General features: G+C 40.6%; 5 non-coding genes across 5 annotated transcripts; 2 read left to right on the top strand and 3 right to left on the bottom strand.

The window, feature by feature from the left end:
* Positions 1-569: 569 nt before the first annotated feature.
* Positions 570-688, top strand: LOC123487145. Its single transcript, XR_006659644.1, has one exon. It is a non-coding gene; the product is annotated as a 5S ribosomal RNA (ribosomal RNA).
* Positions 689-1,859: 1,171 nt separating this feature from the next.
* LOC123487150 lies at positions 1,860-1,978 on the top strand. The gene has a single exon (XR_006659650.1). It is a non-coding gene; the product is annotated as a 5S ribosomal RNA (ribosomal RNA).
* A 2,273-nt stretch (positions 1,979-4,251) lies between these two features.
* LOC121562407 lies at positions 4,252-4,370 on the bottom strand. Its single transcript, XR_005999502.1, has one exon. It is a non-coding gene; the product is annotated as a 5S ribosomal RNA (ribosomal RNA).
* An 8,097-nt stretch (positions 4,371-12,467) lies between these two features.
* Positions 12,468-12,586, bottom strand: LOC121564452. The gene has a single exon (XR_006000164.1). It is a non-coding gene; the product is annotated as a 5S ribosomal RNA (ribosomal RNA).
* A 1,164-nt stretch (positions 12,587-13,750) lies between these two features.
* Positions 13,751-13,869, bottom strand: LOC123487166. Its single transcript, XR_006659666.1, has one exon. It is a non-coding gene; the product is annotated as a 5S ribosomal RNA (ribosomal RNA).
* Positions 13,870-15,000: the final 1,131 nt, after the last annotated feature.

Below are 15,000 nucleotides of genomic sequence, written 5' to 3'. Positions count from 1 at the left end.
TTAACATTTACTTGCGAAGGTTTTGGGGAAAGCCATTCCTTCCCTACCAGAAGAAGGTTATCATTAGCATCATCGCTAACGGCTACACAAAGTGTAGACATACGCGCGCACCGCACACATGCACACAGACAGGGGCATTCCTGTGCCGTGCCAGAAAGTTCATGGAAATACGAATCACTGATGCATTTTGTTCATGTCTTATGATTGACTTGGGCAAATGAATGCGTTTTCTAACAAGTTGAATATATTTAGTTGATTTCTTACTAAGTTCAATAAATGTTTGAATATTTTTGCATTTCGGTTTAATGTCTGGATTCCGTGATTCGGTCCGCAACGCCTATTTTATAGGGCCCTAGTCAATGAACTTGTCATAAATCAACATAGGATATGCCCTCTTCCCCCCCAACAAGACTCAAATATATATATATATATATATATATATATATATTGGAAATGTAAGCAAGGGTTGAGCTTCTTCAGTTTGTGTCACAAAGTGGATACGTTTCTGTGTCCCTTTCAGAGTGAGTGACACATTGACTTTATATAGTGTACCAAGAGTTGTTCCCTTTGCTTACGGCCATACCAGCCTGAATACGCCCGATCTCGTCCGATCTCGGAAGCTAAGCAGGGTCGGGCCTGGTTAGTACTTGGATGGGAGACCGCCTGGGAATACCAGGTGCTGTAAGCTTTTTGTCCCAGTAGAGCGTGCTCTTGTGTCATGGAGCAACTGCCTTTTATTTATCACCCTAATAATATCATGGATTGTTATTGGACTAAATGCAGTTTGTGTGTGCTGCCCTGCCCTGATCAAATCAAATAATGGACAGTGCGTTTCCCTCAAAATATAGGCAATACATGCAGCCTTTGTTTTTAGTCTAGGAGACAGTCAATGTCTGTAGTCCATTAGGGCACTATAAAATCCCTTCAATGTTTTGCCTGATTCCGTTAATTCCCAAGTTCCCTTTTCTCCGTTTAGATTTCCCCGTTGACCGTTTGTCCCTGTTTTGGCAGGTTTTCGCTCTCAAAAGTACACCTTTTTAATAGCAAAACAGCACAATTGGATGTTCTATGTCCACAACAATGTTTAAACCCTATCAGGTGACCATTTGTGAGGTCTGGGAAAAATGTAAGACATTTAGATTTTGGGGTGTAGTTACCCTTAAATGCAAGCGTGCACCAGGAAGAGACCTTTGTTTGGTTAAGCGGTGTTGCTGTAGAACAAATGGCCACTGGAGTGATGCAAATGATCACGGTATAATTCTGCCAGGCAGGCATAGGCTACTTTGTAGTTAACATTTACTTGCGAAGGTTTTGGGGAAAGCCATTCCTTCCCTACCAGAAGAAGGTTATCATTAGCATCATCGCTAACGGCTACACAAAGTGTAGACATACGCGCGCACCGCACACATGCACACAGACAGGGGCATTCCTGTGCCGTGCCAGAAAGTTCATGGAAATACGAATCACTGATGCATTTTGTTCATGTCTTATGATTGACTTGGGCAAATGAATGCGTTTTCTAACAAGTTGAATAGATTTAGTTGATTTCTTACTAAGTTCAATAAATGTTTGAATATTGTTGCATTTCGGTTTAATGTCTGGATTCCGTGATTCGGTCCGCAACGCCTATTTTATAGGGCCCTAGTCAATGAACTTGTCATAAATCAACATAGGATATGCCCTCTTCCCCCCCCCCCAACAAGACTCAAATATATATATATATATATATATATATATATTGGAAATGTAAGCAAGGGTTGAGCTTCTTCAGTTTGTGTCACAAAGTGGATACGTTTCTGTGTCCCTTTCAGAGTGAGTGACACATTGACTTTATATAGTGTACCAAGAGTTGTTCCCTCTCTTACGGCCATACCAGCCTGAATACGCCCGATCTCGTCCGATCTCGGAAGCTAAGCAGGGTCGGGCCTGGTTAGTACTTGGATGGGAGACCGCCTGGGAATACCAGGTGCTGTAAGCTTTTTGTCCCAGTAGAGCGTGCTCTTGTGTCATGGAGCAACTGCCTTTTATTTATCACCCTAATAATATCATGGATTGTTATTGGACTAAATGCAGTTTGTGTGTGCTGCCCTGCCCTGATCAAATCAAATAATGGACAGTGCGTTTCCCTCAAAATATAGGCAATACATGCAGCCTTTGTTTTCAGTCTAGGAGACAGTCAATGTCTGTAGTCCATTAGGGCACTATAAAATCCCTTCAATGTTTTGCCTGATTCCGTTAATTCCCAAGTTCCCTTTTCTCCGTTTAGATTTCCCCGTTGACCGTTTGTCCCTGTTTTGGCAGGTTTTCGCTCTCAAAAGTACACCTTTTTAATAGCAAAACAGCACAATTGGATGTTCTATGTCCACAACAATGTTTAAACCCTATCAGGTGACCATTTGTGAGGTCTGGGAAAAATGTAAGACATTTAGATTTTGGGGTGTAGTTACCCTTAAATGCAAGCGTGCACCAGGAAGAGACCTTTGTTTGGTTAAGCGGTGTTGCTGTAGAACAAATGGCCACTGGAGTGATGCAAATGATCACGGTATAATTCTGCCAGGCAGGCATAGGCTACTTTGTAGTTAACATTTACTTGCGAAGGTTTTGGGGAAAGCCATTCCTTCCCTACCAGAAGAAGGTTATCATTAGCATCATCGCTAACGGCTACACAAAGTGTAGACATACGCGCGCACCGCACACATGCACACAGACAGGGGCATTCCTGTGCCGTGCCAGAAAGTTCATGGAAATACGAATCACTGATGCATTTTGTTCATGTCTTATGATTGACTTGGGCAAATGAATGCGTTTTCTAACAAGTTGAATAGATTTAGTTGATTTCTTACTAAGTTCAATAAATGTTTGAATATTGTTGAATTTCGGTTTAATGTCTGGATTCCGTGATTCGGTCCGTAACGCCTATTTTATAGGGCCCTAGTCAATGAACTTGTCATAAATCAACATAGGATATGCCCTCTCCCCCCCAACAAGACTCAAATATATATATATATATATATATATATATTGGAAATGTAAGCAAGGGTTGAGCTTCTTCAGTTTGTGTCACAAAGATTCAGGCTGGTATGGCCGTAAGCGAGGGAACAACTCTTGGTACACTATATAAAGTCAATGTGTCACTCACTCTGAAAGGGACACAGAAACGTATCCACTTTGTGACACAAACTGAAGAAGCTCAACCCTTGCTTACATTTCCAATATATATATATATATATATATATATTTGAGTCTTGTTGGGGGAAGAGGGCATATCCTATGTTGATTTATGACAAGTTCATTGACTAGGGCCCTATAAAATAGGCGTTGCGGACCGAATCACGGAATCCAGACATTAAACCGAAATTCAACAATATTCAAACATTTATTGAACTTAGTAAGAAATCAACTAAATCTATTCAACTTGTTAGAAAACGCATTCATTTGCCCAAGTCAATCATAAGACATGAACAAAATGCATCAGTGATTCGTATTTCCATGAACTTTCTGAACGGCACAGGAATGCCCCTGTCTGTGTGCATGTGTGCGGTTGCGCGCATGTCTACACTTTGTGTAGCCGTTAGCGATGATGCTAATGATAACCTTCTTCTGGTAGGGAAGGAATGGCTTTCCCCAAAACCTTCGCAAGTAAATGTTAACTACAAAGTAGCCTATGCCTGCCTGGCAGAATTATACCGTGATCATTTGCATCACTCCAGTGGCCATTTGTTCTACAGCAACACCGCTTAACCAAACAAAGGTCTCTTCCTGGTGCACGCTTGCATTTAAGGGTAACTACACCCCAAAATCTAAATGTCTTACATTTTTCCCAGACCTCACAAATGGTCACCTGATAGGGTTTAAACATTGTTGTGGACATAGAACATCCAATTGTGCTGTTTTGCTATTAAAAAGGTGTACTTTTGAGAGCGAAAACCTGCCAAAACAGGGACAAACGGTCAACGGGGAAATCTAAACGGAGAAAAGGGAACTTGGGAATTAACGGAATCAGGCAAAACATTGAAGGGATTTTATAGTGCCCTAATGGACTACAGACATTGACTGTCTCCTAGACTAAAAACAAAGGCTGCATGTACTGCCTATATTTTGAGGGAAACGCACTGTCCATTATTTGATTTGATCAGGGCAGGGCAGCACACACAAACTGCATTTAGTCCAATAACAATCCATGATATTATTAGGGTGATAAATAAAAGGCAGTTGCTCCATGACACAAGAGCACGCTCTACTGGGACAAAAAGCTTACAGCACCTGGTATTCCCAGGCGGTCTCCCATCCAAGTACTAACCAGGCCCGACCCTGCTTAGCTTCCGAGATCGGACGAGATCGGGCGTATTCAGGCTGGTATGGCCGTAAGCGAGGGAACAACTCTTGGTACACTATATAAAGTCAATGTGTCACTCACTCTGAAAGGGACACAGAAACGTATCCACTTTGTGACACAAACTGAAGAAGCTCAACCCCTGCTTACATTTCCAATATATATATATATATATTTGAGTCTTGTTGGGGGGAAGAGGGCATATCCTATGTTGATTTATGACAAGTTCATTGACTAGGGCCCTATAAAATAGGCGTTGCGGACCGAATCACGGAATCCAGACATTAAACCGAAATTCAACAATATTCAAACATTTATTGAACTTAGTAAGAAATCAACTAAATCTATTCAACTTGTTAGAAAACGCATTCATTTGCCCAAGTCAATCATAAGACATGAACAAAATGCATCAGTGATTCGTATTTCCATGAACTTTCTGAAACGGCACAGGAATGCCCCTGTCTGTGTGCATGTGTGCGGTGCGCGCGTATGTCTACACTTTGTGTAGCCGTTAGCGATGATGCTAATGATAACCTTCTTCTGGTAGGGAAGGAATGGCTTTCCCCAAAACCTTCGCAAGTAAATGTTAACTACAAAGTAGCCTATGCCTGCCTGGCAGAATTATACCGTGATCATTTGCATCACTCCAGTGGCCATTTGTTCTACAGCAACACCGCTTAACCAAACAAAGGTCTCTTCCTGGTGCACGCTTGCATTTAAGGGTAACTACACCCCAAAATCTAAATGTCTTACATTTTTCCCAGACCTCACAAATGGTCACCTGATAGGGTTTAAACATTGTTGTGGACATAGAACATCCAATTGTGCTGTTTTGCTATTAAAAAGGTGTACTTTTGAGAGCGAAAACCTGCCAAAACAGGGACAAACGGTCAACGGGGAAATCTAAACGGAGAAAAGGGAACTTGGGAATTAACGGAATCAGGCAAAACATTGAAGGGATTTTATAGTGCCCTAATGGACTACAGACATTGACTGTCTCCTAGACTAAAAACAAAGGCTGCATGTACTGCCTATATTTTGAGGGAAACGCACTGTCCATTATTTGATTTGATCAGGGCAGGGCAGCACACACAAACTGCATTTAGTCCAATAACAATCCATGATATTATTAGGGTGATAAATAAAAGGCAGTTGCTCCATGACACAAGAGCACGCTCTACTGGGACAAAAAGCTTACAGCACCTGGTATTCCCAGGCGGTCTCCCATCCAAGTACTAACCAGGCCCGACCCTGCTTAGCTTCCGAGATCGGACGAGATCGGGCGTATTTTTTTTTTTCTCTTTTTATTATCAAAAAATTCAATTTTTTACAATATTTACAGTACAATATTACAATGAACAATACAGCAGACACTATCCTAACATAGGCAGGTGAACAATTCACCCCCTATCAAATCAAAGAACCCAAAGAAATAAAAATACAGAAAAAACTCAGACATGACTAAGACATAACAAAATCCACCCACAAAATAGGCAGATAAAAGCCACCCCCTATCAAAAAAATAAACAAAGAAAATATTCAAAATAATTCTTTCAAAAAATAATCTAATATAGACATTAGACATACTCCATTTCAGAAGTTAACCCTAACTCCCCCTCCTCCCTCCTCCATAGACACTAAAGTACTCCCCTTTATAAACATACTTTCAAATTTCTCTAGTTTTGCATTATACATTAAATCCACCTGCTTTCTTAAACCTGCTTTAAAAATTACCCAGACATTCACCTTTTTCCCTTCAAAATGTTTCATATTCCTTCTACAGTAAATTGCATACCTCACAAAACTCAACACAATATTCAACAGGTACACATTCACACCCAAACATTTCCCCATTACTCCAAATAATATTAACCTATCCCATACAAAGCTTTCTAAAAACTCTTTTCTCCAGTGCCTCCACAGTAAAATTTTTACTTCCTTAAAAAAAACCTGTCAGACTTGGACATTCAACAAATAAATGCAACAAAGACTCTGGCTTCATCATACACACATCACATTCCCGCCTTACATCGCGGTTTATCTGATGTAAAATAATATTTGTGTATATACGATTATGCCGTATCATAAAATCCATGTTCTCACAATTTCGTTTATTCCCAAACAAAACCAAATTCTCCCACATCAAAGAAACATCCAAATCAATAAACATTTTTTTCCACATCCTCTCAGCCGCAGGCCTCACACACACAGACTTCAACATACACTTGTACAATCTTTTCTGTGTTACTTTTGATAAAACTTGTTTCCCCGATCCTTTACCCACATAGAGACTTGGCAGCACATACAAGTCCTCATATTCCCCCCTCCCCATTTATCACTTTTATCCACTCACCCGGAATGCATAATTTAATTCTTTCATATATCTGCAATACTAATTTTCTCTCCACTGTATCATCAACCTCCCACACAGTATCCAGAATTGCCTGCCCCCTTAAAAACCCCCGGTATAACCTCGTAAAGAAAATCTTTTACCAATATTAACCCAGCCTTCATGAACATTTTGTTGTACAGCACCTTCCCACCACTCTCTATTTTCGGATTCAAAAACACAGGCTGATTAAATATGTTGTCCTTATTTGTACATGTGTACTCAATCTTAGGAAGAAATTCCCCCCATGCCAAGAACACCTCTTTATAGAACTCAGGCAAACCCTCCAACATATCCTTCTTCCATGACATCAATAATCCACTTTCTTCACAACCCCCCACTTCTGTACAAAAAATGTTTAAAAAACCTTTTCCATCCATAATCTACCTCCCCATATAAGTATTTTTGCACAGTTTTTATTCTCATTGCTTTTCTCTTCACATCCAAATCTACCAATTTCAACCCCCCCATCCTTTAAATCCGAGATAAGAGTTGCCCTTGCAATCCTAGTCCCCTTCCCCTCCCATAGGAAATCTGTAACCAAACCATTGAATTCTTTTAACACCCATTGTGGCATATCCAACGAACCTAGAACATAGATACATTTGGATGCCACCAATGAATTAATCACCACCACCTTCCCCCTCAAGAACAGTTTTCTTGCCTTCCAATAGGATAGAGTATGTTTTATTTTATTCAAAACCCCAGTCCATGTCTCATCTCTCGTCCCTTCTTTATCCACCCCCAAAACCACCCCTAAAGTCTTTATATAACCTTCAGCCTTTTTGAAAGGGAATCCACAGTCCACTTTTTTCATCTATCCCCACATACATTATTTCAGATTTTTCAACATTAAGTTTTGCCCCTGATGCCTTGCCATATACCTCAAAACACTCCATTACATTCTTCACACTTTCAACATCTATCACAGTACATGTAGTATCATCCGCATATTGCTGTATAACACTCTCCCCCCCATCCGGTATCCGTATACCTCGAATTAATTTGTTTGCTTTAATCATTACTGCAAGCGGCTCCACCGATAAACTATAAAGAGCAGCTGATAACGGACATCCCTGCCTAACAGATCTCTCCAGAGGAAAAGAATCTGTTAAAATCCCATTACATTTTACTCTACTCCTTGCATATCCATTCAGTAGTCTAATCCAACCTATCATTCTTTCACCAAACCCAAATTTCCCAAGTGTACGCAGTAAAAAGGAATGATCAACTCTATCAAAAGCCTTATTTAGATCCAAACTCATCACAAACCCCCCTTCCTCCCCCATATGCTTTATCACATCCCTTATTGTTCCCACTGTGTCAGAAATATCCCTCCCTGGTACACTATATCCTTGTGTCTCTGCTATTACTCCTCCCATAACTTTTTTAACTCTATTAGCTAAGACCTTGGCTAAGATCTTATAATCACAATTTAAAAGTGTCAACGGTCGATAATTATCCAAATTTTCACGACTCCCTTTATTTTTATACAATATGGTTACAACTCCTGTGGCCAGCGAATCTGGCACCACTTGAGTCTTTTCAATATATTCATACAGTTTTCTTAAAATTGGAGCCAACAAATCTGCAAAAGATTTATAAAATTCCGCAGTTAGGCCATCAGACCCCGGACTCCTATTGCAATTAGCTTCTAATATGGCTTCCTTAATGTTAGTTAGACTCATATCTTCATCACACATGTTTTTTTCTCCTTCTGTTAACTTAGTATCCACATGTTCAAGCACCTTATCCATACAGGCTTCATTAACCTCTTCTTTTTTAAATAAGCATTCATAATATCTCTCGACCGTATCCAGAATCCCCACCAAATCATTAACCTTTTCCCCTTTATCATTAATTAACTCCGTAATATAAATCTTCTCTTGTCTTCTTTTTTCTAAATTCAAGAAAAATGAAGTACATCTTTCCCCCTCTATCGCATATTGCACTCTACTCCTTACAATCGCCGCATTGCATTTCTTCTTCTCATATTCATCAAGTGCATCCTTAGCCAGTAAATAATCCTCCACCCCATGACCTTCATCCTTTTCTATACACTCAAGTTCATGTTTAACCTTCTTACGTAGTTCCCTTTCCTTCTTTTTCAAAAAATAATTCCTCTTAACAGCATATTTTATAGTCAATTCCTTACATTTGGTTTTCAGCCCCTCCCACCACAACCCCATATTCACCTCCATTAACTGTTGTCTTTTGGCCTTCCCAATACATTCTGATATCATCTCAATATAATTTTCCTCCTCTAGCAAGCTATTATTTAAACACCACAGCCCACCAGATTTAGTATGTGTCCTTACTCCACAAGAAAATACCACCGCCGCATGATCACTAAAAGCTGTAAAAACATACTTAATTTCTTTCATAAAATCCCTTAAACCCTCATTTACTAAAACCAGATCTATTCGCGTCTGTTTCAACTCCCCTAAAACCACCTGCCTTCTAGAAATTCCTCTCTTGTTCGGATTCTCCTCCCTCCATATATCAATCAAACTGTTTTCAAACATAATCTTCCTTAAGACCCCCCTAGATACGTCATTTCTAAAAATAGCTCCCCTTTTCATATCTAATCTATTCATTTTAACATTAAAATCCCCTACTAAAATACAGTTACCCTTGCACCATTTCCCTAATTCTAAAAATAAATTCTTTCGCTCTATCTCATTATTCGGCGCATAAATATTTATAATCCTAAAAACCCTATTCATATATTCAAAATCCAAAATTAAAATCCTCCCATTATTATCATTATATATCTTCTTCACATTTTCTACTACATCCTTCCTTAATAAAATTGCGACCCCACTTGAATTTCCCCTGCCATTGTTAACATAAATAAAATCCCTCCATATTTGTTTTACTTCTAAAACACATGCATTATCCCAGTGCGTCTCTTGAATACATAAAATATCTGAATTCTTCATTTGTACTATTCTATTAAATTTTCCCATTGTTCTCAAACCATTTGCATTTATTGACATTATATTTACCATTCTAATAAATAATAGAATAATAAAATATAATTTCATTATCCTCTACCTGTTATCCAGTTTCTTTCCTCTTCCACCCTTTCTCTCCCCCTCTTCCCCCCGCTTTCCTCTTCCTGTATCCTTCCCTCGTTCTTTCAATCTTTTCTCCATCATCCGTGTCCGATATCTCCTCCAAGTCCATGTTATCCATCCAACTCAATTTCTTGTCACCCTCATCCGTTGTGCTCCCCATCTCCGTCTCTGGTATTGTCATCGTTGTGCTCCCCGTGTTCATCTCCGTCTCATGTATAGCCGTCGTTGTCGTTTCTGTTATTGTTCTCAAACTCGAACCCCTCTCCATTTCTTCACCCCCCGAGGTACTTGTTAGTACTGTGCTATCCCCCAATACCTGTGAGTCCCCCGTGCTTCCCCCCAGTCCACTCCCCCCCTCCTCCTGAAAACTCCCTCTTCTTATTTCTGAGTCCATACTACTCCCAATTTCATTCATCTTCTGGTCCTTCTCCCTTCTTCCTTCCTCCGTCTCTCCACTCTCCACCACGTCCTCTCCTCCATCTTCTTCTCCTTCTTGCGACAATACAACTTCTTCCTCGAATAGTGCTTGACTCCCCTCTTCATCCTTATCCTCTCCACAGTTGCACTCCGCCAATCTCTTTCTGCATCCACCACAGAAATTCCTTTCCCTCTCTCCAACACATTCTCTCACATAGTGTCCTTGCTTGCCACATTTGAAACACTTAAATTCAGGGCAGTCTTTAACTATGTGCCCGGGTTGAATACACAACCGACACACTCTGACCTGCTTGTCATGAAGGACCCTAAAATATTCTGCTCCCTCCAACGTCTCAATTCTTGTAGAGTAAGGCAATGATGTCACTTTTTCTGTGAACTTGACTTTGCAATAACGTGTCCCATCAGCCACCTCCGTTCCTGGCCAAACTCTCCTCCTTATCTCCGATACGGCTTCCACTCCCCATCTAATCAGCTTGTCCAGTATCTCACTATCTTCTACATATACTGGGAGATTCATAAAAGACACCACCAATTCCTTCACATTAACGTCTCTCGCCACAATCCTGGTGTCCTTTATCCGTATTCCATCCATTAACCGTTCTTTTCCTTTTCCGTTTCTCATCGTAATTTCATACTTCTTTTCTCCTTTCATTCGGCATCCCACCACCTCTCCACACGCCTCCTTAATTGCTCGTAGTAGTTCCATTGTCGTCACTTTGTCATCTCCTTCCAACTCAATTGCCACCGTGTATTCTTTGCCATATTTCCTTCCTTCTTTATCTTCATTTTTCTTCCGTTTCGCCTTTTCGTTGTCTTTGTCCATTCCGTTTGTCATTTCCATGTTGTCCGTCATAGTGCTTAAAAACAAAAACTCTCCCCCAAGCAGCAAAACTGCAAGGGGGGAAAAACTAAAACAAAAAATATATTTCGAAATCCAAATTAATTAACAAAAATAGCTCTCGCGAAAAAACTCTTCAGCAAACACTCACTCACAGCTCAAACCTCGCACCTGTCGTCACTTCTCCAATCAGGATGGGCGTATTCAGGCTGGTATGGCCGTAAGCGAGGGAACAACTCTTGGTACACTATATAAAGTCAATGTGTCACTCACTCTGAAAGGGACACAGAAACGTATCCACTTTGTGACACAAACTGAAGAAGCTCAACCCCTTGCTTACATTTCCAATATATATATATATATATTTTTGAGTCTTGTTGGGGGGAAGAGGGCATATCCTATGTTGATTTATGACAAGTTCATTGACTAGGGCCCTATAAAATAGGCGTTGCGGACCGAATCACGGAATCCAGACATTAAACCGAAATTCAACAATATTCAAACATTTATTGAACTTAGTAAGAAATCAACTAAATCTATTCAACTTGTTAGAAAACGCATTCATTTGCCCAAGTCAATCATAAGACATGAACAAAATGCATCAGTGATTCGTATTTCCATGAACTTTCTGAAACGGCACAGGAATGCCCCTGTCTGTGTGCATGTGTGCGGTGCGCGCGTATGTCTACACTTTGTGTAGCCGTTAGCGATGATGCTAATGATAACCTTCTTCTGGTAGGGAAGGAATGGCTTTCCCCAAAACCTTCGCAAGTAAATGTTAACTACAAAGTAGCCTATGCCTGCCTGGCAGAATTATACCGTGATCATTTGCATCACTCCAGTTGCCATTTGTTCTACAGCAACACCGCTTAACCAAACAAAGGTCTCTTCCTGGTGCACGCTTGCATTTAAGGGTAACTACACCCCAAAATCTAAATGTCTTACATTTTTCCCAGACCTCACAAATGGTCACCTGATAGGGTTTAAACATTGTTGTGGACATAGAACATCCAATTGTGCTGTTTTGCTATTAAAAAGGTGTACTTTTGAGAGCGAAAACCTGCCAAAACAGGGACAAACGGTCAACGGGGAAATCTAAACGGAGAAAAGGGAACTTGGGAATTAACGGAATCAGGCAAAACATTGAAGGGATTTGTATAGTGCCCTAATGGACTACAGACATTGACTGTCTCCTAGACTAAAAACAAAGGCTGCATGTACTGCCTATATTTTGAGGGAAACGCACTGTCCATTATTTGATTTGATTTGATCAGGGCAGGGCAGCACACACAAACTGCATTTAGTCCAATAACAATCCATGATATTATTAGGGTGATAAATAAAAGGCAGTTGCTCCATGACACAAGAGCACGCTCTACTGGGACAAAAAGCTTACAGCACCTGGTATTCCCAGGCGGTCTCCCATCCAAGTACTAACCAGGCCCGACCCTGCTTAGCTTCCGAGATCGGACGAGATCGGGCGTATTCAGGCTGGTATGGCCGTAAGCGAGGGAACAACTCTTGGTACACTATATAAAGTCAATGTGTCACTCACTCTGAAAGGGACACAGAAACGTATCCACTTTGTGACACAAACTGAAGAAGCTCAACCCCTGCTTACATTTCCAATATATATATATATATATATATATATTTTGAGTCTTGTTGGGGGGGAAGAGGGCATATCCTATGTTGATTTATGACAAGTTCATTGACTAGGGCCCTATAAAATAGGCGTTGCGGACCGAATCACGGAATCCAGACATTAAACCGAAATTCAACAATATTCAAACATTTATTGAACTTAGTAAGAAATCAACTAAATCTATTCAACTTGTTAGAAAACGCATTCATTTGCCCAAGTCAATCATAAGACATGAACAAAATGCATCAGTGATTCGTATTTCCATGAACTTTCTGAAACGGCACAGGAATGCCCCTGTCTGTGTGCATGTGTGCGGTGCGCGCGTATGTCTACACTTTGTGTAGCCGTTAGCGATGATGCTAATGATAACCTTCTTCTGGTAGGGAAGGAATGGCTTTCCCCAAAACCTTCGCAAGTAAATGTTAACTACAAAGTAGCCTATGCCTGCCTGGCAGAATTATACCGTGATCATTTGCATCACTCCAGTTGCCATTTGTTCTACAGCAACACCGCTTAACCAAACAAAGGTCTCTTCCTGGTGCACGCTTGCATTTAAGGGTAACTACACCCCAAATCTAAATGTCTTACATTTTTCCCAGACCTCACAAATGGTCACCTGATAGGGTTTAAACATTGTTGTGGACATAGAACATCCAATTGTGCTGTTTTGCTATTAAAAAGGTGTACTTTTGAGAGCGAAAACCTGCCAAAACAGGGACAAACGGTCAACGGGGAAATCTAAACGGAGAAAAGGGAACTTGGGAATTAACGGAATCAGGCAAAACATTGAAGGGATTTTATAGTGCCCTAATGGACTACAGACATTGACTGTCTCCTAGACTAAAAACAAAGGCTGCATGTACTGCCTATATTTTGAGGGAAACGCACTGTCCATTATTTGATTTGATTTCAGGGCAGGGCAGCACACACAAACTGCATTTAGTCCAATAACAATCCATGATATTATTAGGGTGATAAATAAAAGCAGTTGCTCCATGACACAAGAGCACGCTCTACTGGGACAAAAAGCTTACAGCACCTGGTATTCCCAGGCGGTCTCCCATCCAAGTACTAACCAGGCCCGACCCTGCTTAGCTTCCGAGATCGGACGAGATCGGGCGTATTCAGGCTGGTATGGCCGTAAGCGAGGGAACAACTCTTGGTACACTATATAAAGTCAATGTGTCACTCACTCTGAAAGGGACACAGAAACGTATCCACTTTGTGACACAAACTGAAGAAGCTCAACCCCTTGCTTACATTTCCAATATATATATATATATATTTTGAGTCTTGTTGGGGGAAGAGGGCATATCCTATGTTGATTTATGACAAGTTCATTGACTAGGGCCCTATAAAATAGGCGTTGCGGACCGAATCACGGAATCCAGACATTAAACCGAAATTCAACAATATTCAAACATTTATTGAACTTAGTAAGAAATCAACTAAATCTATTCAACTTGTTAGAAAACGCATTCATTTGCCCAAGTCAATCATAAGACATGAACAAAATGCATCAGTGATTCGTATTTCCATGAACTTTCTGAAACGGCACAGGAATGCCCCTGTCTGTGTGCATGTGTGCGGTGCGCGCGTATGTCTACACTTTGTGTAGCCGTTAGCGATGATGCTAATGATAACCTTCTTCTGGTAGGGAAGGAATGGCTTTCCCCAAAACCTTCGCAAGTAAATGTTAACTACAAAGTAGCCTATGCCTGCCTGGCAGAATTATACCGTGATCATTTGCATCACTCCAGTTGCCATTTGTTCTACAGCAACACCGCTTAACCAAACAAAGGTCTCTTCCTGGTGCACGCTTGCATTTAAGGGTAACTACACCCCAAATCTAAATGTCTTACATTTTTCCCAGACCTCACAAATGGTCACCTGATAGGGTTTAAACATTGTTGTGGACATAGAACATCCAATTGTGCTGTTTTGCTATTAAAAAGGTGTACTTTTGAGAGCGAAAACCTGCCAAAACAGGGACAAACGGTCAACGGGGAAATCTAAACGGAGAAAAGGGAACTTGGGAATTAACGGAATCAGGCAAAACATTGAAGGGATTTATAGTGCCCTAATGGACTACAGACATTGACTGTCTCCTAGACTAAAAACAAAGGCTGCATGTACTGCCTATATTTTGAGGGAAACGCACTGTCCATTATTTGATTTGATTTGTCAGGGCAGGGCAGCACACACAAACTGCATTTAGTCCAATAACAATCCATGATATTATTAGGGTGATAAATAAAAAGGCAGTTGCTCCATGAC

This window comes from Coregonus clupeaformis, unplaced genomic scaffold (assembly GCF_020615455.1).
Source record: "Coregonus clupeaformis isolate EN_2021a unplaced genomic scaffold, ASM2061545v1 scaf1490, whole genome shotgun sequence".
In the NCBI taxonomy this organism is placed as follows: domain Eukaryota; kingdom Metazoa; phylum Chordata; class Actinopteri; order Salmoniformes; family Salmonidae; genus Coregonus; species Coregonus clupeaformis.
This window is presented reverse-complemented; position numbering and strand designations above follow the sequence as displayed.